At 38.6% G+C, this 25,629-nt stretch overlaps 1 long non-coding RNA gene across 2 annotated transcripts in view; it reads right to left on the bottom strand.

Moving 5' to 3' along the window:
• Positions 1–25,629, bottom strand: part of LOC123608685 — a 56,832-nt gene that overhangs the window by 149 nt on the left and 31,054 nt on the right. Inside the window, exons 3-4 of one of the 2 annotated variants that reach the window (XR_006717378.1) lie at positions 17,284–17,470; positions 278–576 (exon numbers count right to left, since the gene is read on the bottom strand). This is a non-coding gene — a long non-coding RNA (uncharacterized LOC123608685). Of the gene's footprint in view, positions 1–51; positions 577–17,283; positions 17,471–25,629 lie in introns of those variants that run through there. The other variant, XR_006717379.1, reaches the window with a different exon arrangement.

The following is a 25,629-nucleotide window of genomic DNA, read 5'->3' as shown; positions in this document are numbered from 1 at the left end:
TTTTGTAAATTCAGGGATGACATAGAACAGTAAAAATCAGTGTAGCGATGATGTGGTCAAATAGATAAACATTTATTCACTGTGAACTATTGCATGCATTTGCAATGACATCATTGAAAGCTGACAAGCAGCACTTCTAATGTTAATATATAATAAATTATGAAAGAAAATAAATTCTATATTAGATACTATTTAGAATACTAAAGTATTGTTTTCTACTATTTAAAAAAAACAGCAAAGCTTATAATGGCTCCAACACTTATTTCTCACTCATTACCGTCAAAATGAGTGTTCCTGATTAACTGGGGCTCGCCTCTGGGCACTGATTCAGGGTCCTAGGCTCCTTCCATATTGTGGCTCCACCAGCTTCAACATACAATTTCTAATGTTGCCATATCCCTCTGCATCAATTCATGTGAAGGAAAAGAGCATAGAGAGCCTATCATGGGAGATTTTTTATGCACCAAGCTCAGAAACACTACATATCACCACTTTTCCTTCCATTGAAGAGAACTCAGTCATCTGGCTGCACCTTGGTATAAGACGCTCTGGTATATAGTCATCTGCCTATATGCCCTGGAAAAAGAAGAAAAGCTTGTGATAATCATCTAGAAGCCTTTGAATAAGAGCACACTTTCAGTAAGAGCATCTTCAAAACTTGTTTTCACTACTCCTGAAGCCACGACCATCCTGTATGCTAACTAACTTGAATTTAAATTAAAAAAAAAATTGTCTTCATAGATAATTTGACAAGATCATGGTGACTTTTTTTAATATAAAACGTCCCTTCCATTAAAAAAAAAAAAAAACTTATATTTTCAAGGCGCCTGGGTGGCTCAGTTGGTTAAGTGTCCGACTTTGGCTCAGGTCATGATCTCACAGTTCGTGAATTCGAGCCCTATGACGGGCTTTGTGCTGACAGCCTGGAGCCTGCTTCTGATTCTGTGTCTCCCTCTCTCTCTCTCTCTGCCCCTCCCTCACTCGTGCTCTCTCTCTCTCTTTCGCTCTCTCTCTCAAAAGTAAATATTAAAAAAAATTTTTTTAACTCGTATTTTGAATACATTCTGAAAGGCTGTCTGCCCTTTCATTCCCTGTAATTGTCTTACCATTCTGTTTAGAAGCAATATAGTAAAAGGAAGTCATATACACCTGGATTTTCCAACTTCACATAGACAGGAAAGCAGAAACTGTAACCAAACCCATATCTGTCAGTCTTCAAAGCCCAAACCATTAAACTCTAGAGGATTTTGCCTCTCATTGGCTACACTGTGTCTGGTCCAAACTCTGGTTCTTAATATCTGGTAGGACAGCCACAGTATCATGAGAACATGAAACAAAATCAAGAGAAAAGATTTCTGAAGTATTAATCATAAAAACTTTCAGTGTCAGTTATTTCCTGTGACTCCTCTATTATTATTTCAAGTTCTTTTCAATGACACTTGTCCAATCACTTATGTCCATCCTGGGGATAAACTGTACACCTTTTGGAGGTTAACTATTTCAGAACCTGACATACAGTTTTGACAAAGTCACTAATTGGCCCCACGGGGGACCTAACCACCAACAGGAAGATTACTTTATTTTCCATCGTCACCTTTGTAACCAAATTCTATTTATACAAGTTTTATTTCTAGCTTTAAAAACTTGTACTTCAAAATCAATTTTGTACCTGTTCTTCGAGGTATGTTAGCAAAATAGAAGGCTGACATTTTTATGCTGAAATTCATGGAAAGCTTACTATCTATCCCTTATATTGGTTCTTGCAAGAAGCCTCTCCCTCTTCCATGTTCTGCTGTGTTAATTTATCAGTTTTAAAAATCACTTGGAAAATCAGAAAAATTTTCAATGTCATTTACATATAATCAGTAATTATTTCTTTCTAAACACAGGTTTCTGTGGTTCAAGAATTGAGATTAATTTTGCTGAAGAAAAAAAACACATGATGAATTAAATACATATCTTCAGCTTTCCATCTGATTATGAGAAGTTTTTTGAGCATCTATTAAGTGAATACATCATAACACATTGAGCATAAGAGGAAGAAAAGACATACTTTGCTTCTTATAAGGCAAAGGTGGAGTAGTAATAGATTCACTCAATATAAACCAAGAATATATACTAAGTAAAAAATAAGAAATATTATAGGCACCTGGGTGGCTGAGTCAGTTGAGTGATTCTTGATTTTGGTTCAGATCATGATCCCAGGGTTGTAGGATCAAGCCCTGAGTTGGGCTCCATGCTGAATGTGGAGCCTGCTTAAGATTCTTCTCCCTCTCTCTCTCTCTCTCTCTCTCTCTCCCTCCCCCCTGCCCTTCTCCCCTACTCATATGCTCTCTTTCTCTAAAATAGAAAAAAATAAATATATAAAAAAATAAAATGTTTTTTTAAAAAATAAAAATAAATCCTCTCATAAGAAGCAGTAAGTTAACAAATGATAAGTCCTCTTACAGGAAGGCAGCTTAGAGAAGTATTTGCTTTTAGGTTAGATTATGAATCTCTAGAGGAATTATTTAACTGATATTCATAAGCCCTTGATGTGTTATTAAACAAAACAGTTAAGCAAGCTAAGGAGAAATCTAATAATCTGCTTTAATATTTAGAATCCATAAGACTGAGTAAATAAAGTAATAGAAGAATATAATAATTAATTCATAAATAAGTAAGTTAAAAAAGAAGAAACACCATTAATGAGAATTATTTTCTTTCTTAGAATTGCCCTATAAAAATGTTTCTAAAAATCCCTTTGATTTAGCAAAAGTAGATGAAAAACTCCTGATAACCAGTTTCTGTATGCTTATTTTTCTTGAGTGAGAAAAAAAAGTTGGTTCCTGATTGGATAATCCTTCAGAGAAAAGGTGTTTTGTTTGTTTGTTTGTTTGTTTATTTGTCTTTTAAATTTTTATTTTTGAGAGAGAGAGAGAGTGAGAACGAGAGACAGAGTGTGAGCAGGGTAGGGTCAGAGAGAGAGGGAGACAGAATCTGAAGCAGGCTCCAGGCTCCAAGCTGTCAGCACAGAGCCTGACACGGAGCTTGAACTCATGAACCAAGAGATCATGACCTGAGCCAAAGTCGGACGCTCAACTGACTGAACCACCTAGGTGCCCCAGAGAAAAGGTGCTTTTAAGAAATGATCCACAAAGGAAAACCACGGGAGAATGCACATCGATTCCCCAAAAGCAGAACCTTAATAAAATATTTTAGCAGGAAACTTTATTTAGTGATAGTATAGCATAGTGTTGATATCATCAGCCAGTGCTGATGAGTATTCCAACTATGGATATAAACTAAAATTAAAAATACAGATTACTCTTTAGGTAAAAGAATTATTTCACCAAATGAATGAGAGAAGCCTAGGCCCGAGTTACATAGCAATCAGAATATGGCTAAAAAAGAAAGTGGTGATCAAATAAAGTTGGAAAGCAGCTGCACTCTTGGTCTAAAATCCCTTTCAAAATGTAATGTCACCAAACTGATAGATTATCAGTTTGTTTTGATTCGAGCTGTCTCAATTCTACAATTAATAATTTGCACTCCGAATGTAAAATGATCACAAGCAATGTGGTAAAGGTGACACACTTCTGGACCGAGTCCACATGCACCGTTGATTATTCCTCAGCCATGTGACCTTGGGCAAATCCTTTTAACCCTCTGGGTCTCGCCCTGAAACAGTGTGTATTGGAGGGCTCTGCATCCTGCCTGCTGCCTCCTACTGTCCATCACTCTGCTCTCAGGGTTCTGACAGGCTCGTGACCCGAAGATGCTGGCTGACTGTGGTAGGGTGAGTCTGGAAGATGGGTGGTCACACAAGAGAGCTCTGGAGGGAAACTATACTAGGATGAGGTCTTTGAAAGTTTTTAGAAAAGACAGCTCATGCATTTCCAGAGTCATAAATTGTCACACAAAGCCAATGATCTCATTTTAGTGATATTTGCTATTGAAAGAAATATGGATAACAACTTGTCTTAAAATCATTTCATGATGTTGTGGTAAATAATATCAAACTAGCCTGGAGCGCTGGCATTTTACACCGCCTTTAAATATTAACAAACAAACAAAAAAGAGACCTCTTGATCTTCCCTGAATAAAAACAGGTGGAAATGTAAAATCATCATATCTATTTGAAAATCAAGAGTATATCTCCATTTTTGTCATGAAGTACAGTGCCATGTTTGCAAAATTATTTTTATTTTGTATGTACCCTGTAGTGCTCAACATTTTAATTGCTACTTCCTCAATAAAATTATTGGAAGTCTTCCATCTTGCCATTAGCACTTGCAAAATAACTGTTAACAATATGTTATCCAGACACAGAAACTTTATAATTAATGTTGGAATAGTCTTCAAAGTCTAGTGACTAAAATATATCCTATAAAAATTACTGGACTTCATTCAATGCTGTTCTGCCATTTTAAAGTTCAATAAATGTGTTGAGAGGGAGATATTTGGCAACCTAAGTTGGGCAGTCTGGCAGCGAGAACTGAGATGCTGGAAGTTTTGATTTCTGTTGTGTGGTAAATATACCAAAAGCCTCCAGGGTTTTAGTGCAACCCCTGAACGGCTAAAGGAGATCTGACCAAATGCAACTCCCAGTGGGAATCTGAACAGTCATTCGGGGCTATATTCCCACCTTGTCAGATGATGAGGCGCTGGGACAGGTTCCATTTAAGCAATAAAACACAACAGGCCATGTATATATCTGGGTGATTATAGCATAACTCAGATTGTGTTATAAGTCATGAGGCTGAAGGCCAAGTGTCTTAACTCCATGAGAAGTGCAATATTGGCCCTGAAACACACTGCCTGAAGTGTCTTATTGCTGTCAAGAAATGGAATTTCTACAGTACATTAAGAAAAGGAAAACACTTAGCACAGTGGATTTAAAATAACCATGGCTATGACATCACTGACAGCTAATCAAAACTCTAATTGCAACCAGAGTTCTGAGGCTATTGTATAAAAGGTCTTAACAGACACAGCCATGGATACAAGGAAGAACAATGCCTATGCCATGAGAAGAACCCCAGTAGCACAGGATCTTGAACAAAGAATGGGACAGTTGGCAGTTTTCATTCTCATTAGCAGTTAATTGGTAACATTGCAGTTAACTAGCCTTGAACAATTAAGCCAAAAAAAAAAGCAAGCAACGCAAACACTTTTCGAATATTTTTCATCTTCATTCAATTCAGTTTCAATATTCATTTTCATACAGTTAAATATGTCTTTAAACAATTAAGGGATGAGACAGCATAAATGCGGGAAAAATCCAGTTCAGATGCCTTGGAAGAAATGAAAGATTATAATGAACTGAGAAGAGTTTGGGGGTCACATGTTGCTCATGATCCATGCAAGGAATTTCCAGTGATATTAAGTTGAAGTTATCCAAAAGGACTGAAGTCACTATGTGGTCATAAGGACCCAGTTCAGATTTTACATCTGAATCTGCCTAACACCACAAAGTGGAACGCACCATTTCAAGGTCCAGTTAACAGCCTCAATAAATTTAACTATGCCAAAGCACACACTGAGAGGTATGTTCAGAAGGTGCCACAGGGAGGCATATAACATCATAAATGAGAGTGAAAAAAGAACTTGTCTCAGGAGTCAAAGGATTTGGGCTTAATGATTTTCTGGGTCACCATGGATAAGTATTTAATTTTTGTGGGCTTTAGTTTCCCCCCCCCAGTGAGCTCTCCTTGGACTCTGGTTATAGGCATTCCTTCCTTAGGCTCAAAATGAAGCTACCTAGCCATTTCCTGCAAGTTCACTGACAAAGTCATAATGAGGTAAAATATATGTAAGAGATGCTGCCTTTGTTTTTTTTTTTTTAAGTTTATTTATTTATTTTGAGAGAGAAAGCAAGCATCAATGGGGGAGGGGCAGAGAGGGAGACAGAGAATCCCAAGCAGGCCATGCTATCAGCACAGAGCCTGATGCAGGGCTTGATCTCACTAACCACAAGATCATGCATGACCTGAGCTGAAATCAAGAGTCAGATGCTCAACCAATTGAGCCACCCAGGTGCCCAAAGAGATGCTGCCTTTGATACATCGTGGGACACACATGTATATTTGTAAATAAAATTTACATAAGAACTTTGTCACCAGTTTCAGCAAAGATAACCTTACAGACAAGCAATTATCAATGCACTTTTACTAATGATATTAGAGCAGCAAATTTTTCATGTTCTTGTGGGTAAAAGCAAGTAGCAGTTTGTCCCATCAAATAGTACACTTAACTTCTGGAACAAAGGCCCCACAAAATCATGTTTCTCACTTTCTTCCCAATTTATGGAAAATTTTTCTCTATATTAGATCTGTCAGCCATGGCTATACTAATTTACAGGTAATAATTGTATGCTACCTGTAACAAAATATTTCTAATAGTTTTGTTTATATATATTTCTAATAATCTTTATATCAGTCTGGCTTTTTTTGTTTTTGTTTTTGTTTTTTAATTTTTTTTTCAATGTTTATTTTATTTTTGGGACAGAGAGAGACAGAGTATGAACGGGGGGGGGGGGGGCAGAGAGAGAGGGAGACACAGAATCGGAAACAGGCTCCAGGCTCTGAGCCATCAGCCCAGAGCCTGACGCGGGGCTCGAACTCACGGACCGCGAGATCGTGACCTGGCTGAAGTCGGCCGCTTAACCGACTGCGCCACCCAGGCGCCCCTGGCTTTTTTTGTTAAATGAGTAACCAAATGACTAAACTTGGATATAAATAAAATTTCAATTCCTTAAAAATATCATCCTCTTATTTTTATGAAATAGAGCAAACACTTATTTTATTATGTCAAAGTTTTGTATATATTGAGATTTTTAAACTTAGCATTTGTTCAGCGAACCCATTTAAGATAGTTAAGAATCCTGCTGGTTTTAATGACTTTAGTGGTTTAATATATATTTTAGTATAACTTGAAATGATCTGCATTTCTAAGTTCCAATTTAACCAATGATCCTATAACAGATCTTTCAAAAATAAAATTCTTCACAATTATAATAACCTTTGTTTTGATAATACAAAGAACTAGATTCCAATATATATTCAATTAATGACAGGATGTAAAATATTGTCACAATTTCCAAGCTTGTCACTGAATATGTTCAATAAAAAATGTTTAATTAAAACCATTATTAAAAGAGTGTTGTGTCCTGTAAAAATGCAGTATTATACAGACATAAGCATTAGGTTCTAATGACCAGCTAGTAACATATTAGTCAGAGCCACTAAAAATGATATTATCTTTTGTTGTGCATCAATGCAATAAATACGTGTAAAGCTGCTTTCAAAATACATGCTGCATATCTCCAGTAACAATGTAACAGTTTCACCTTTGTAATGGCCTGCCTGGGATCAAACACGGGCTGCCAAAATTCCCAGTTATTTGAACGAATAAATGGCCTAGATACGTTAAGTCCACAAAGCAGCTCTCTTATTCTAGACATTGTTTATAATATACTTGTTAGAGAAGTGTTGCTGGGTTGTTCAGGATATTTGGCTAAAGGATCCAAAATATGCATATTCTTCACCCACAATCACCCTTCCTCAGAGGCTCCTGCTGAGACACAAGTGCTAGCACACACACACGTAAAAGGGAAGCAAAGTGCAAAGCACTAGGAGTTTTGTTTCTCTTTTATTGGCTTAGCCCTGCCCAATCACGTCCAGTGTGAAGTGAAGGTTAAAGTAGGTTGGATTGTGCATGCAGCATAGTCTAAACAGCTAAGTGGAACCTCTTCTTATCCCTAACCCCTAATCCATATTAGGCTGTTACCATCTTCTGACCAGAAGTCAGACTGATGACTGATCATACAGTACGGAAATCAAAATGATGACTGACAAGTAGAGGCATGCTTTGATGGAAAAACCAGACACATTTGGGCATCTCATTGCATAGTAGCCCAATGGAGGACCATGGAAGAGAGCCCATGAATGCGTGAGCATGAACACAATAACTCTGATCATCAGACCACCAATCAATCATCCCCAACTGAACACTTGGCTTGACAACCCTTCCTTACTTGGGGAAGGGTGGGGAAGAGGCTAAACAGAGAGGGACTGGAAATATAAGATTCTCTCTCTCTGCTTCCATGGCTCCTCTCCTTTCCAACAAACCGTCGACTCTACACGTTTAATACTGTTAATATACATATGCTGGGAAATGGGCAAGAATTGTGAGACTTTTTAAAAGTGATATATTAGGTGGGGCTAAAAGGAAGTCTGTCTGCCAAGGATATCCTCTGAGGAGTAGCTTCAAGGAAGAGAACACGAGGAAGGAAGAAGTTGTGGGGTGGGCAACAGAGAGCTGGGAATTACCTGGCTGGGTATCTCATCAAGGTCTCTGGACTATAACACATCATGTGGGGAAGACTGCTGGCAGCTCATCATTCACTGAAATCTTCTTTCTCCAGCAACCCATATCTTCCATAGAGCAAAGAGATAGTGAAAATGTAAGTCTATATCACATGGGGTGGAGGTGGGGGTGACAAACCACTTGTCCCACAGACAAAGCCTGTCTGCAGTGTAATCGCCAAAACAGTGTAACTTAAATCTTTCTCCCCAGATGAGCAAATCAAATAAGGAAAAGAAAAGAGGCTAAAAAGAGAAATAAAATATTAAAGAAGAAAAGAAATAAAATAGCTTAAAAGAACCCATAAGAGATGAACCAACCCTTGAGTAGTTAGGGTGACAGACATGATAATGGATTGAATAGTGTCCCCATAAAATTCGTGTCCACTCAGAACTTTGTGAACATGACCTTATTTGGAAATAGGGTCTTTGTGGATATGATCAAGGTAAGATGAAGTCACGGCCTATATCCAGTATGACTGGTGTCCTTATAAAAAGAAGTAAATTTGGACACAGACACACAGGGAAGATGACCATGAGATGACAGAGGCAGAGATTGGATTTAGGCTGACACAAGCCAAGGAAAGACAAAGATTGCTGGCAACCCCCAGAAGCTAAGAAGAGGCAAAGAAGGATCCTCCCCTAGAGCCTTCAGGGAGAGCAGAGCCTTGTTAACACCTTGATTTTGGACTTCTAGCCTCCAAAACTGTGAGATAATAAAATTGTGTGGTTTCAAGCTACCCAGCCTGTGATAATTTGTTATGGTAGCCCCAAGAAACTAATACAAACACTAAGTGTGTATTACTAGAACTTGTATGTTACATTGCTCTTTCTTCACATGACAATTTATTCCACTCGCATTTTTAAAAATAGCCTTTTGCACAGGAAAATAATACTATTTACCTACTCAGAGAAAAACATGCACTTGGATTTTCTTATACTCATGAGAATTTATTGGTACAAAATATTCCCCCCACTTTCTGTTCATTGTTCTTGTGATCATCATCATTCATTTGCAAGTTGGAATATCAGGCTATGAGTACAGATTTCAATTATGCAGAAGAATATCTCTTTGTGCTATGAGGCCTATGTGGAGATAAAACCTGTAACTCAGCCTCATGAAGACTATTATCTCCTAAATGAACAAATAAATTAACTATTAAGCCATAATGGGGTCATGAGAATCATTATACAGATAATGTGGACAAATTGCAGCATTTCTTTTAAGCATTGCTTTCTTTCCACTATAATATATTATATATTTGGGAATTATGACATATTGAGAATGAAATAAGCCATGCTTCTATAAGTTGTAGTAGTGGCTTTTTAAATCCTTAAAGAGTTTTTTTCCTCTACTTCATGCTACTGATTAAGAATTCCTTCTCTAAATTAGCTTAATTGGCAGCAAGGGGTTAATAAATGGGAATAGCATTAACCTTTGGCCTTACAAATACACTCAGAAATAATGATCAGAACTATCCTGCTGGGAGTTTTATCAATCACAAGAATTGGCAAAGGTGGATTTATCATGTAATGGGTCTAATGGGACCCAACCTTTGGTTGCACGTATGTTTTGCCAAGTATCCTGAGTTGAGTGGAGGTTTTGGTGGGAAAGTCGAACCCTCAACATTCTTATCTTGGTCCCAGTGTGACTGGCTCCTGAATAAAAATGACAATCACAATGATAATAGTAATGACAATGACAGTTAACATTCATTGAACACTTAATGCCTATGTTTTAGGAACTATACTAAAAACTTTACTTACATTACCTCTCTTAACTTCTATGATATAGGTGCTATTCTTACCACTGTTTCATAAATGAGGAAGCAGATTTAGAGATAAAAAAAAAAGGATGGTACCAATAGAGACCCATCCCAGCAGGGAAAGATGGCACCCTCAAAAGGGGCAAATAGAGTTTAATGAAGAGACTATTTACAAAGTTGTGGACAAAGTTAGGGGAAACCAACAAGCAACGGTGAGGGCCTAACCCTATCAGGAAGTTTTTACTATCCCCGGGTGAAATATTGCACGGCCAGCTAGCAGAAGCCAAAACCTTTGATAGAAAGACACAGCCACTGTCAAACTGTGACCTGGCAGGCAGGTGGCTGGGAGAATAAATACCCTGACCTCTCTCCTCCCTCTCTCTGATCTCCTAAAGCATTTTCCTTTGGCTGACTCAAATAGAAACCAGAGGGCAAGAGCACTTAGTGATGTAGTCCCTAGAGGCCAGCTTTCAGGATACAGAGCAGGGTGGAGTGGAGAATAGATTTGGAGGGGCAAATAGTGTTTATGCAGCACGGGAACTACTCAGAACATACAACTACTCCTCATTGGATGAAGGCAAAATGTAAATGTGGGCAGACTAGATGGAACTAGGCCCTCAGGCCCACCTTTGATGGCTCATCAACCACCACTAATTGCTACAGCTCATGACCTGACTCCAACTCTGTTGGGATAAATCAGGACACCATTAGTCCTGTGACCCTGCCAAGCCTCGTCCCTTCTCTATCATTCCTCCCACTTTTGCTACTTCAACCTGAACAGCTGATATCTCTTCAAACTCTTATGCTTTGATTCATCAACCACCCCCTTTATGACTGCTGGAAAGTTTGCTTTGCGTTACAGACTCCCAGAGGCAGTAACAAAAATGTGCTGTTCAAATCTACTACTGTTGGGAACAGAACTGGCTAATGCTCCTCCTCTCACTACTGCCTCTTTGGGCTGCAAATTAAGCTAATTTACACCAAGAGCACACTTCCCACGGGCTCCTCCCAGACAATGACTGAGCACTGTAGGGGCACTCAGGCAGGCCCCATCCTGCAAGAGGTGGGAATTTTCCAGAGCTGATGTTGCTTGAGGCCTCCTCATTAGCCTCATTAGTTCAAGACTCCTCCTTTCCAATCCAATTTCCTTCTCTCTTCTTTCTTTCAGTCCGTAGATGTCAGACCTACATGTAGTCTAAAGGCTCTCTCCACCTTTTCCAGCTTCTCCCAATAAATCTCTTACATGTCTAATTCCATCCTGGCATCTGCTTTCAATAGGCATGAAGTAATGCAAGAGGTACTGAGGGGGGTCTGAGAAAACAGATGGTAAGATGAGAACATGAGGCTGGCTTACTCATCACCTGAGGGCAAAGACAATGCCATCTTGAATGGTAAGTTGAGGCATAGACAGTCCCTGAAACAAGTTAGCAGCTCAACTGCTAACGATTTCATTAGTGGTGATCTGGGAAAATGAGTGGAAGTAAACGCCTTGCAGATGAAACAATCCAGGCGTTTGAAAGATCTGAGGTAGCAATGACCACAAGAATAGTGAAGGTGGCCACTGCGAGGTTGTTTTGATGCCCTAAGAGGGATGATGAGAAACTGATCCATCAACAGACAGTTAAAAGCTAAGTATGAGAGCCAGAGCATCTCTCCGGTAGCTTACAAAGAGGCCCTTACTTCCTGGAGTGGAAGAGCAGACACAGCTGGGCAGCATACTGCAGCTCAGAGAGTTGCATATCAGAGTTCCAGAGATGGCTTGAATGCTCACCCAAGGCAGGTCTTTATGCTAAGGACTCTCTTGGGAAAAACTAAGACCCTCAAATATGGGATAGAGCCATCTGCATGGACACCACTGAGGATGGATACTGGCTCTGCAGAGCTCCCTTGAGACTGTTGGAACTATGTGTCTTCTCATTTTGTGGAGGGGTCAGAATTTCTTCACTAGTGAGCAAGAAATAGGGAGTGGTACTATTGAGACATGGGAGGTCTTATGTGTAAGAGTGTATCTAGAGCTGAACAGCTTCTGTTGGTGACCACCCCATTGCAGTCTTCCTGTTAACACTGGTATGCTTCAGGACTTGCCCTGGAAGTGGCACCCCAACTTTTCCTCTGTGCCTGCCCACCAGCCTCAGCTCGCCTAAACTCCTGCTGCCTGACAATGACAGACCACTCTGACCCAAGAAACCCAGTAAACATCCCAACCAGTATTGGCAACCACATCTACTCCAGTGATGTCTGAAGCCTAGCCATGCAGAAGGACTCTCCTTCCAAGCTGTTCTTTCCATGGGGATGCTTCCTCAGGCCAAGGTTCTCTTTGGAGTCCTTTCTATGCCTGGGTGGGTCAGTCAGTTAAGCGTCTGACTCTTGGTTTTGGCTCAGGTCATGATCTCACAGTTTGTGGGATTAAGCCCCACCTCAGGCTCTGTGCTGACGGTGCAGAGCCTGCTTGGGATTCTCCCTGCCCTTCCCCCCTGCCTCTCTCCCTCTTTCTCAAAATGAATAAACTTAAAAAAAAATTTAGAGTCCTTTCTATATCCTTATAGTTACTCCTCTATATAGTTTAATAATTCTTTATATTAAACTGTCCCTGTTCATATTACATTGTAGTTTCTGTTTCCTGATTAGACTCAGACTGATACAAAGTATCTAGAATGTATACCCAGGTATCAAGAATATAAAATTAAATGAGCAAAAATTTGTTGGCTTGGGGGTACTATCTCCAAGCTAACATATTTATATTTAAGTCCTTGGTAAGGACCCCAGATGATGCAGCAAACTCACTACTAGAGTAGCTCCTAGATGCTTAGAAAAAGTTGTGGCCAATGCTGAGAGGAATGGAAATGTGTGGGTTGCCTAGGCTGATGGTACAGGAAGAAATAAAGAGGCAAAGGGAAGTGGGCATGCTGGAATAAGATTACATTCCATAGTAAAGCCTACAGAACATATAATTTACTAAGGCCACTAAAAATGCAGTGGTAGAAGAGGCATGAGCATCACTAGGAGGAATTCATGGTAGCTCTCCTCTGTAGGCTGGGGCTGACTGAAGAAAAGGCAATCATGGAACTAAGCTCATTAATATTTATAGGAGATGATGGGGCTGTAAAGTACTAGAGGCTAGGTATATAACCACCAGAAACCAAGATGTTACAATTACCATAATAAAGAACCCAAATAGCCAAAGCAATCTTGAGAAAGAGCAAAGTTGGAGGTATCACAATCCCAGATTTCAAGATATACTACAAACGTGTAGTAATCAAAACAGTGTGATACGGACACAAAAAATAGACACCTAGATCAAGAGAACAAAATAGAGAGCCCAGAAATAAACCAATCCATTATGACAAAAAAGGCAAGAACATACAATGGAGAAAAGACAGTCCCTTTAATAAATGACGCTGGGAAACTGGAAAGCTACACGCAGAAGAATGAAACTGTACCACTTTTTTACACCATATACAAAAATAATCTCAAAATGGATTCATTAAATCCATGAAATAATTGAGAGACCTGAAACCATAAAATATCTAGAAGAAAAGTAATCCTAGAAGACAGTAATCTCTTTGACATCAGCCTTAGCAACTTTTTTCCAAATAGGTCTCTTAAAGCCAGGGAAACAAAAGCAAAAATAAACTATTGGGACTACATCAAAATAAAAAGCTTTTGCATAGTGAAGGAAACCATCAAAACAAAAAGGCAACCTACTGAATTGGAGAAGATATTTCCAAATGATATATCTGATAAGAGATTAATATCCAAAATACACAATGAACTTCTACAATTCAACACCAAAAAACCCCAAGTTAATAGAATTAAAACTTTCTCCAAGGAAGACATATAGATAGCCAATAGACACTGATATTCAACAACACTAATCCTCAGGAAAACACAAATCAAAACCACAATGAGATATCACCTTACATCTATCAGAATGGTTAGAATCAGAAAGACAAGAAATAAATAGTATTGGCAAGAACAAGGAGGAAAAGGAACCCTTATGCACCATTGGTGGGAATGTAAATTGGTACAGCTACTGTGGAAAACATTATGGAGATTCCTCAAAACATTCAAATAGAAAAAAAAAAATTACTATACTATAGTAATTCTACTCCTGGGTCTTTACCCAAAGAAAACAAAAACACTAATTTGAAAAGAAATATGCACCCTAATGTTTACTGAAGCATTATTTACAATAGCCAAGATATGGAAGCAACCCAAGTGTTTACTGACAGATTAATGGATAAAGAAGATATGGTATATGAATATATATATATAATGGAATATTACTCAACCATTAAAAAGAATGTGATCTTACCGTTGCAACAACATGGATGGACCTTGAGGGTACTTTGCTAAGTGAAATAGGACAGATAGACAAAGAAAGACCAATACTGTATGATTTCACTTATATGTGGAATCTAAAAAAAAAAAACAAACAAGACAAAAAAAAATGAACAAATAAAAAGAAACAGACCCATAAATAAAGAGAACAAACTGATGATTCCAGAGGGGAGGAGGTGTGGGGAGGGGATGAGCAGATTGGGTGAAGGGTAGTGGGAGATATAGGCTTCCAGTTATGAAATGAATAAGTCTGAGATAAAAGGTACAGCATAGGGAATATAGTCAGTGGTATTGTAATATCATTGAGTGGTGACAGATTGGTAGCTACACTTGTGGTGAGCATAGCATAACATATAGAGTTGTGCAATCACTACGTCATACCGCTGAAACTAATGTAACATTACATGTCAACTACACTTTGCAAAAGAAAAAAAAAAGTGAAAAAAAAGTTACCATAATGATAATGACATGCAAGACCAAAGGAGTAGCCAAGGGGTCTTGATCTATAACGAGTTATGGAGATGGTTAATGGCACCTGTAGGGACAAAATGGACCAGTAGCCAACAAGAATGGTGCTTAACTTCTATAATCAGAGAAAAATTACAAACCCTTAGTCACTTTTCAGATCCAGAGTTCCTTGACTTGAAAGGGTCTCTAGAAGGAAGAACACTGTAACATTGTAAAAAGTACAAATTGTAATGATTTCCCCCAGTCCTTCCCCAGTGGGATCTAGGGTCATACACTTGGGTGACTGAGTACACTGGGGGAAGGAAAATACCAACTTATTAAGGCTACTGGATTCAGAGTCTCAAATGACGTTGAATCCCAGAGACCCAAAGCATCATGGTCCCCCTGTTAGACTTACAAATGCCAGGTAATAAATGCTAAAGTCTGACTTCCAAGTTCTATGGACCCACCTAGTGGCCATTTCCACAGTTCCCTACCATATAGTTGGAATTGACATGTTAGGGAGTTTGAGTAACCCCCACATTGGATCGTTGGCTTGTGGAGTAAGAGCTATCATAGTGGGGAAAACCAAATGGAAACCTTTAAAATCGCTCTTGTTTCATGGACCAAGATAGTAAATCAAAAACCATGGAGGGATGGTGGAGATTAGTATCATCACCAAAACCTAAAAGATGCAGGGATGGGGGTCTCAATTATATCTCTCTTTAATTCAGCAGTCTGGTCCCTGCAGAAACCAGATGAGGCCTACCAAGCCTTAGGCATCTTTATCCAGAAACAGAACACAGTTATTTTGTGGTAACGATTATCAGACACTCAAATTTCATCATGTGAACTCTGATTTATTACTCAAGTTATGGATATCTGTAGATCATACCAAATTAGGACTTAAGAGGGAGCGTTACGGCTATGAATTTAAACAAAGAAGATAATATGCCTTCTGGACTTATTATAGTCATCCTAACTGGGCTCCATCAACAATGACCTCCATGACATTTTCAAAAAAGGCACATTGCTACTTGGTGCTTTACTGCTCCAAGCTTCTCTACAGGGACTATTAATCTTTCTATATTTTGCCAGGTATACTACAGCATGAATTTTAAGACAACACGAGAACCACCTTTACCAAGAAGTCTCCCTGAAATCCCATCTGCACACCAGGCTGGTTTAGAGGTCCTTTCTTGGTCCTCCAATAATATCCTTTGCAGTTTTATACTTGCCAATAATATCCCACCTTGTTTTATAACTGCCTGGTAATATACATCTGTCCCCTCACTGGACTGTGAGCTACTGGAGGGCAGGGACTGTATATCATTCATCTTTGAGCCTCAGTGGTTTAGAAGAGTGTCTGGTTGGCACATGGTTGGCATCCCATAAATCCTTCTTAATGAAAGAATAAATGATTAAGTACATTTAAATATGCCATGTTGATGTTTGGATTTTGTACCAGTTTTTCAGAATGCAGCACTTTATGGCTGATTTCTGCCAGAACACATGAGACTTGTTTCATGAATGTGTATGCAGGCAAGTTTCCAATTTATTCTTTTGAACTGGAACAATACTGTTCCAGACCACCCAGCAAGGACCAGTCTCTGTGGTCAGTGCTCTGCAACAAGATTGAAACATTAGCCTTCAGTCTACTCTGGGTAGAATTCTTGCACACATCATCTCCACAGAAGGTCAGAAAAGTTATCAGCAGCAGAATTCTTGATCTAGGGTGCTCCCAGATGGCTTGGGGTAATGAAGGAGCCCCACACCTGGCTCACTTGCACAGAAATGCCTAGTCTGCCAAAGTTCTCTTTAGGTGATGTGGCTCTTCATTCTCAGCTTAAAGCATCACTTTACCAGGTTCCACAGAACTAGGTCTGCCATGTGTCTGAGAAAAGGAAGCTCTCACATAGCAGTGTGGTCAGTTGTAGCTCAACCTAACTAAAAGCTATCACAGGTCAGATTTTGCATTACTTCTCAAGCCACACAAGCCTGATTTTACCATCTGGAAGAAGGACCTCTTCAATCAAAGCTACAACTGGGATTTGAGTACACCACTTACAGAAAGTCAAGTATTACAATATAATTAACATGAGTGAATGAACCTTCAAACATTTGTACACAGCAACTAATATGTTCGTTATTCTTTTGAACCTGTTTCCACTGTCTGATTTATCTTCCCAGATTTGAAGTGTAAAAATATGAGACATCAATAAACCTAGATGTATGTCGTGACCAGTGCAGAAAGGATCCAACTATACATTAGGACCAAACAACATCACCATCACATAACTTGATCCTTTGTCATTCGGGAATATGAAGGAAGGGAGAGTACTTCATAGTACTCTCATAGTAATTCTCTTTTGAATTACACTAACCTGGATTCTCATCCAGACTCCATCACTTAACAGCAGTATGACTGGGCAAGTTACTTCATCTGATTAATTCTCAGTTTCACTGTCCATAAGATGGGACAATCTGTTTAACTGCAAAACTTCACCTCCTTCCATCATATCATGCTGCTTCTCATTATAAAACATGATCTTTGCCCTTGAATATATGGCTCTAAAAGGAAAAATAAGACAGAAAAACCAAATAATTAAAATACAATCTTAACACTTCCCAGTTGCTCACTGAAATCTCAGCCCAGGTTTCCACGAAAACATCACAGGTATAAGAATTAGAAACAGCATAAGCCAATGTCTATCCCAGGGTCTGATACAGAATAGATCCTATGGAATATCATGACCATTTAAGTTCAGTTGGATCAAAACTACACACTTACCCTTCTGACCCTGGGTGAGTGTTCACATGGGGCAGACTCCTCCTTGTTAGTGATGTACTTTTTTATATGCAAATAAAGCCTCATCAAGTCAATTCCATATGCCCCTGTCACAGTACTCTGCCCTCCGGACTTCTGGGCAGAGTTGGTATCAAATTGAATCTTTACTACTTACTAGCTACGTCAGCTTCTAGTCTATAAAATTGGGTTTATAATACATGTCTCATAAAGGGTCAGTGTGAGGATCAAATATAATAGCATATTCATTTAAAAACATTCCACAGATAATTACCAAGTTCTCGCTTGTGTCCTCAGCTGTATGGCTGCAATGATAAGAAACAGTAACCATTCTAAAGGAGACTTAAATGAACATTTAAGGGTACCTGACATAATATATTCCTCTAAAAATAGTTGTTGATATAATTAGAATTCTGATAGCCAGAATGATGTCCAAGTGTATGTAATCATAAGGGAGACACATTCCCTTGTCATCTCTTGAACCCCTTGTCTACAAAAAGATTCTATGCCTGGGTCCCCATAGTCTTTATTACTCAATTTTGTGGGCATGAGGACACTCATAAAGATTACTGCAAAGCATTTTAGCTCCAGAAGACTCCAAAGATAATTTATACCAACCCACATTAAAAAGATATGTCATTATTTTCTTTTAATGCTACCTATGTATATATCATTTGTTCAAACTTCATAAAAAAAAAAGAGCATTTGTTTCTAAAACATATTCCCCCAAGTGGGATGATACAACTCATTATCTATGCATAGTTTTAGGTACATCAACCTAAAGTGTATTTTATAGTATTTCTTCTGGCTGAGTTTCTGTTTTTCTCATTCCACCATAGAGTAAGTTATCAGATCTAATTTTGAAATATGAAAGCTATTATCCAAAATGCACCAATATTTCCAGGTGCACTTTATGGAAGTGTAGAACTATTTCTCAGAAGCATAAAACAGTTGTTGAAAAATGCTTTAAAGTGCCAACAAGTTAGAAGTCTTATGAGTTGAGCAGGGTCAAGCTCAGGGGAGTGGAACCCTGAAGTCTATATGCCCTAGTCTTACACTCTTGATAGGCCTCATATTCAGACCCATGACAGTCTATACTAAAAAGGGAATATAATACATTTTATTTTGAGAGTCAAAAGCTTTATTTTATTCCATATAAACGTTTAAAATACATCACATCACATTATTTTTACTCTATTTGGCATTTCTTTATTGTTTAATATACTGCAAGTCTCAAAAATCGCCCAGGCTCTCTCAAACTTAGAGAAGACCGAGAGGAGAAGAAAGATCCTCAGGCAGCCAAATACATTTGAGCAGCAGAGCTCCAAGCAGAACATCAGTCATCAAACAACTTCTTTCATGATCAGACTTTTGGAAAACTCATTCACGTGACTGAAAGTCATGAGACTTATCTGTGGCAACGTCCCAACTTAATGATTTACAATTACTGTTAGAAGTACTGTATACACCTTATGCACAGGTGATTAGTGCATTCATACGAAGAAAAGGAAAGATGTTGGGAAAGCCCATCATGAACAGACAGCAATTTGCTGATTTTTCTCTTTTTTTGTAAGCAGCACTTATTGAATACCCGAAATATTCTGGGTTATATACCTGGTGCTGTTCAGAAGGATGGAAGGAAGTAAGGAAGGAAGGAAGGAAGGAAGAAAGAAAGAAAGAAAGAAAGAAAGAAATAAGAAAGAAAGAAAGAGAAAACAATTGCTTCAATTTATGGGGACTTTGTATATATTTATGTCAAATATTTTGCAAAAATTATCTCATCATCTCATTTAATTATTACAAAAACATGAAAGATTATAAGGCCCACTGTAACAAATGAGAACATTGAGGCTTGAGAAATAAAGTGACTTGCATGATACACACTAGTAAGTAGAACCAGGAATCAAATCCAGATCTGTCTTTCTGTAAAACTCTAGCTCTTTCTATCACATGATGCTGCTTTTAATTTAATTTAATACAGGGTTCAGCAAACTAAGGCCTGGGTTCAAAATCTAGCCTAAAGCCTGTTTGTAAATAAAGTTTGATTAGAACACAGTCACGTCCATTCCTTTACTCATTATCTGTGACTGCTTTCTTGCGAGAGCCTCAAAGTTGAGCATTTGCAACCCAGACCTTATAGCCTACAAAATATTTGTTCTCTGGCCCTTTCACAGAATAAGATGGCTGAACCCTGATTTAAGACACGATCTCTGTTCTAGCATCAATTCCTCATTTACTATAAGCTGCTTCCATGCCCAGCTCAGCAAATTAAGACCAGGTACAGACATATTTGCCATACAGACATGACTGGATCCTGAAATCGTATGTGAGATCCCCATGATAATGAACTCTCTCTTATCCACTCACATACTGCACCTTCTCCTAGTTGGCCCTCTGATATCCTCCATGTCTTCTCATGCTCCTGCTGATACGTGTATATATCCTGGCTCTATAGAGCTTTTGCCATGTAACTGTTTCTTCCTGAAGCAGCCTTGTACTTCCCTCCTCAGGCTGTGCTGAGACCTGATCCAGGTTTTTATCTGAAGGCAATGAAATATGGTAGGTGACAGACCTTAATGACAACCAGCATCATCTTCTGAGGGATTATCCTTAAGGTTAGGTCATTGAATACTGTCCAGGGAAGAGGAGACTCCTGGCCTCTGGCGAGAAATAAGGACTTGCTTCGGATGGCCAGGGAATTCAGAGAAATTAGGAGTTAATGGTCCTCAGGCTCATTCACACAAATGTTCTCCTCCCAGTTATCAGGATCCCAACTCTTTCCCTATCAGACCTCAAGAACTATTGAGGCTGCACATTCAGTTTTCTTTGCAGACTTGCCATCTTTATACTCAGATCAAAGGCCCACATTTTAGCCTAGTCACTCCTGTGGCTGCAGAAGATGAAATTTTCTCCAAAGCTGCCACAAGGTCCTCTGGCTATCACAGCATGACACAGGTTAAAAATTGTCTTTAACCTATAATTTTTCTTTTTGCAAGGCTTCTGGTGATGTCAAAAGCAGCCACCCGACACCACAATCCTTATAATTATCATTGTTTTCATAATATTAAAGTACAGTTGACACAATGTTCTAATGCTATGTCATCCACCTGCACCTCAACCCAATCAACAAGAAGTGAGAGCTTTAATGATTATAATGCCACAGCATACCAGAGGTTGTTACCACAACATTTCTCATACCAGCTTTGTGACCCAAAATCTGGTCCATGGCCGAGCAGCACTGGTATCACTTGGAAGCTTGTAAAAAATGCAAAATCTGAGGTCCCAACCCAAGAATATTGAATCAGAATATACATTTTATTGAATTCCTCAGGTAATTATTATGAACACTAACATGTGAGGACCTTTGCTCTAAACAAAAGCAGATCCTGAAGCAAAGCTAATATGCTGCCACATTTTTGGAGAGTATAATCGCAATGAAAAAACATAAAGGGGAGAAGGAAACAGGCAGAGAAAAAAGAAAGCAAATGCAAGAAGGTGCATTGCCAGTTCATCACAGCTTCTCAAGAAAGCACAGGCTGCATAATTGGTCACATGGTATTTCTGCATGGAACCATAACAACTTGGAACAGTCTGCTGTTGAGAGGAAGGAGGGTGAAAAGTGAGCAATTTATTTGCTGGTTCATTTCTTCTTTTTTTTTTCTTCCAAGTTTTTATTTAAATTCTAGTTGGTCAACATATATGATAAAATTGGATTCAGGTGTAGAATTTAGTGATTCATCACTTGTATATATAACACCCAGGGCTCATCACAAGTGCCCTCCTTAATACCCATCACCCATCCCCCACCCAGCTCTCTCCATCAACCCTCAGTTTGTTCTTTATAGTTAAGAGTCACTTATGGTTTGCTTCCCTCTCTCTTTTTTTTCCTTCCCCTATGTTCATTTGTTTTGTTTCCTAAATTCCACATATGAGTGAAATCATATGGTATTTGTCTTTCTCTGACTTATTTCACTTACAATAATACACTCTAGCTCCATCCACATTGTTGCAAATGGCAAGACTGCATTCTTTTTGATGAATGAGTGATACTCCATTGTATATTGCATATATACAAATACCACATCTTCTTTATCCATTCATCAGCTGTTGGATATTTGGGTTCTTTCCATAGATTAGCTATTGTTGATAATGCCACTATAAACATTGGGGTGCATGTGCTCCTTGGAATATGAACTTTTAAAGGTTTATTTATTTTGAGACAGAGTGTATGTGCATGCAGGAGAGGGGCAAGAGAAAGAGAGGGAGGCAGAAGATCTGAAGCAGACTCTGTGTGCTGATGGCAGACAGTCCAATGTGGGGCTCAAACTCATGATAATGATCATAACCTGAGCTGAAATTTAACTGAGTCACCCAGGTGCCCCTCACATTTGTATTTTTGTATCCTTTGGGTAAATACCTAATAGTGAAATTGCTGGTTGTAGGGTAGTTCTAATTTTAGCTTTCTGAGAAACCTCCATACATCCAGAGTGACTGAACCACTCTGTGATGCATTCCAACCAACAGTGTAAGAGGGTTCTCCTTTCTCCATGTTCTTGCCAACATCTGTTGTTACCTGTGTTGTTAATTTTAGCCATCCTGACAGGTGTGAGGTGGTATCTCATTGTGATTTGGTTTGTATTTCCCTGATGATAAGTGATGTTGAGCATCTTTTCATGTGTCTGTTAGCCATCTGTATGTCTTCTTTGGAAAAGTGTGTATTCATGTCTTCTACCCATTTCTTCACTGGATTATTTACTTTCTGGGTGTTGAGTTTGACAAGTTGCTTATAGATTTTGGATACTAACCCTTTATCAGATATGTCATTTGAAAAAAAAATCAAGGAATTGATCCAAAAACAATATTCACCAAAAACAATAAGATACCCAGGAATAAACCTAACCAAAGAGATAAAAAGTCTGCACTCTGAAAACTATAGAACAGTTATGAAACAAATTGAAGAGGACAAAAAGAAATGGAAAAATATTCCATGCTCATGGATTAGAAGATCAAACATTATTAAAATGTCTATACTACCCAAAGCAATCTACACATTTAATGCTATCCCTACCAAAACACCACCAGCATTTTTCATAGAGCTAGAACAAACAATCCTAAAACTTGTCTAGAGCCACAAAAGGTCCCAAATAGCCAAAGCAGCCTTGAAAAAGAAAATCAAAGACGAAGGCATCACAATTCTGGACTTCAAGTTATATTACAAAGTAGTAGTGATCAAAACAGCATGGTACTGGCACAAAAATGCAATTGTAAATGGGATCAATTCCTTGACTTCTTTTTCAAGTGACATTTCCAAAGAAGACATACAGATGGCTAACAGACACATGAAAACCCAGAAAGGGACCCACAAGTATATGGTCAACTAATCTTTGACAAAGCAGGAAAGAATGATGAATGAAAGAAACATGATTGATGTTGGACATCTTGTCATGTGTCTGGGTTTTCTATTCTGTTCTATTGATCTAGCCAACGTCCAGCTGTGTCCTCACATGGCAGAGAAAGAAAGTAAACTCTCTGATGTCTCTTATAAAAACATCAATCCTATTGGATTAGGGCCCCACCCTTATGACCTCAGATAACCTTAATTATACCTAAAAGCCCTATCTCCAAATATCTCCACATTGGGGGTTAAGGCTTCGACCTATGAGTTTTAGGGGACATAATTCAGTCCACATCAGATGTAAGCCCAGAGGAAAAAGCATCTTAGAGGAAACAGTACAGTGAGATGAAAACTTGGGAAAATAGTCACAGAGAAGATAGCTATTACTTTACAATAAGATAAGAAACAGAAGATGGTGCATTCATAAACCAAAACAAAAGGACTTTTAAAAGAAACATTTCATGAAAAAAATAACTTTTGGTAATTAAAATATGATAGGAGAAATAAAAAGCCATATAGAAGAGATGGAGAATAAAATTGAGAAAGTTTCCAAAAAAGTAGAGCATAAGGACTAAGTAAAGTAAAATAGGTGAGAAAAAAATTTTAAAAAGTTAAAAGGTCAATTTAGGAGGTCCAGCAATCAAACAAAAAGAATTTTAGAAAATGACCAAAAAAAAGACACAAAGGTATATCCAATTGTATTAGCTGTTACATGGCAGTCAAACCACACTCTGAGACCAGTTTGTGTTGCCCAAGAAAAGATGGGAGACATAGTACATCTATGCCTCAGAACCCAATTTCTAAGCCTTAGTTTGATCTGCTGATTTACCTAGCTTTTTAACCTTGAAAAACCTAGGACATTGGTCTTAGCATTTTAAGTCCTGACTTTCTAGTTCTGAACTATAGCTGCTGAATGCTTGTTAATCCTTTCCTCCTCTGCCTGGATATCTGAACTGCTGCTCTGTCTGACCAAATGTAATTGCCTATCCTTGATCACTGACTGGTTCTTACTGTTTCATCCATACCAGGAATCCTTCAACCAACTGTTGTAGACCCCCTTGTTATAAAGGGTATGACTCTACCTTATTCAACCAATAGTTTTTAAAATATAAAAGAAGTAGTAATGAGGTCAGATAACAAAATTCTAATAAGCAAAGCAAAGGTTAGAATTTTCTATAATTAAAAAGAATCTAATTCTGTTATTGATTTTTAGTTTAATTCTGTATGGTCTGAATACATACTTTGTGTCATGCAAATTTTGTTAAATTTGCTTAAGCTTGATTTGTGGTTCAGAATATAGTCAATTTTGGTAAATATTCTAAGTATACTTGACTTTTTGGCTGATGTTGATGGAGTGTTTTTCTAAAAATCAATTGAGGGGCGCCTGGGTGGCGCAGTCGGTTAGGCGTCCGACTTCAGCCAGGTCACGATCTCGCGGTCCGTGAGTTCGAGCCCCGCGTCGGGCTCTGGGCTGATGGCTGAGAGCCTGGAGCCTGTTTCCGATTCTGTGTCTCCCTCTCTCTCTGCCCCTCCCCCGTTCATGCTCTGTCTCTCTCTGTCCCAAAAATAAATAAACGTTGAAAAAAAAATAAAAAAAAATAAAAATCAATTGAGACAAATTAGTCTTCACTGTTGTTCAGATCTTCTATATCCTTACTGATTTTCTATCTACTTGTTTCATTACTTACTGAAAGAAAAGTGTTAAGTCTTTAGTTATTATTGTAAATCTGTTTATTTCTTCTTTCAGTTTTATCAGTTTTTGCTCTATGGATTTTGAAGCTTTGTTATTAAGTATATAAAAACTTATCATTATTATGTCCTCTTAATGAACTGACCTGTAATTTGTCATCAAGAAATGTTTCTTCTTTATCCCTGATAATATTACTTGATCTGAAATCTACTTTGCTATTAATATAGTTACTCCGGGGAGGGGCCAAGATGGCAGAATAGCATGGAAGTTCTCTGCTTCTCTCATCCCTGAATTGCAGCTAGATTAGCATTAAACCATTTTTCACACCTAGAAAATTGATGTGAGAATTAACACAACAATCTGCACAACTTGAGCCACAAAACATGGCAGGTATGCAGTGCAGAGAGGTGAAATGAGGGAGAGAGAAGCCTCAGGGGGTAGGGAACGATATTTTCAGAGAGGACAGAGAAAGTGGGGAGAGTACAGGAGAGCATTCCCCCTGAAAGTACCTGGAGAGAAACAGAAAGAGCAGAAGCACCCACACTTGCCTAAACCAGAGGGACACAGGCAAAGGACACTGGAGAATATGATTGCTGGTACTGGAACAAAAACGCCAGGGTGCAGTGAAACCTGACGTGGTTGTGTGTTGTGATTTACCATAATCCCTGAAACTCTGCTGCTACTTATTCTGGGGCAAGCCAGCATCCAGTCACAACCTCGGAGTCTCTCCAGCAGTGTGATCGCAGGACTGTTCCGGCACTGGCCATTGTTCAGCAAGATGCTCCCCCAGAGGGTCAGAGCAGGTCCAAGCCACAGGGCCCTCAGAAGTGAGGGCTTTG

Source organism: Leopardus geoffroyi, chromosome B2 (assembly GCF_018350155.1).
Source record: "Leopardus geoffroyi isolate Oge1 chromosome B2, O.geoffroyi_Oge1_pat1.0, whole genome shotgun sequence".
Lineage (NCBI taxonomy): Eukaryota > Metazoa > Chordata > Mammalia > Carnivora > Felidae > Leopardus > Leopardus geoffroyi.
This window is presented reverse-complemented; position numbering and strand designations above follow the sequence as displayed.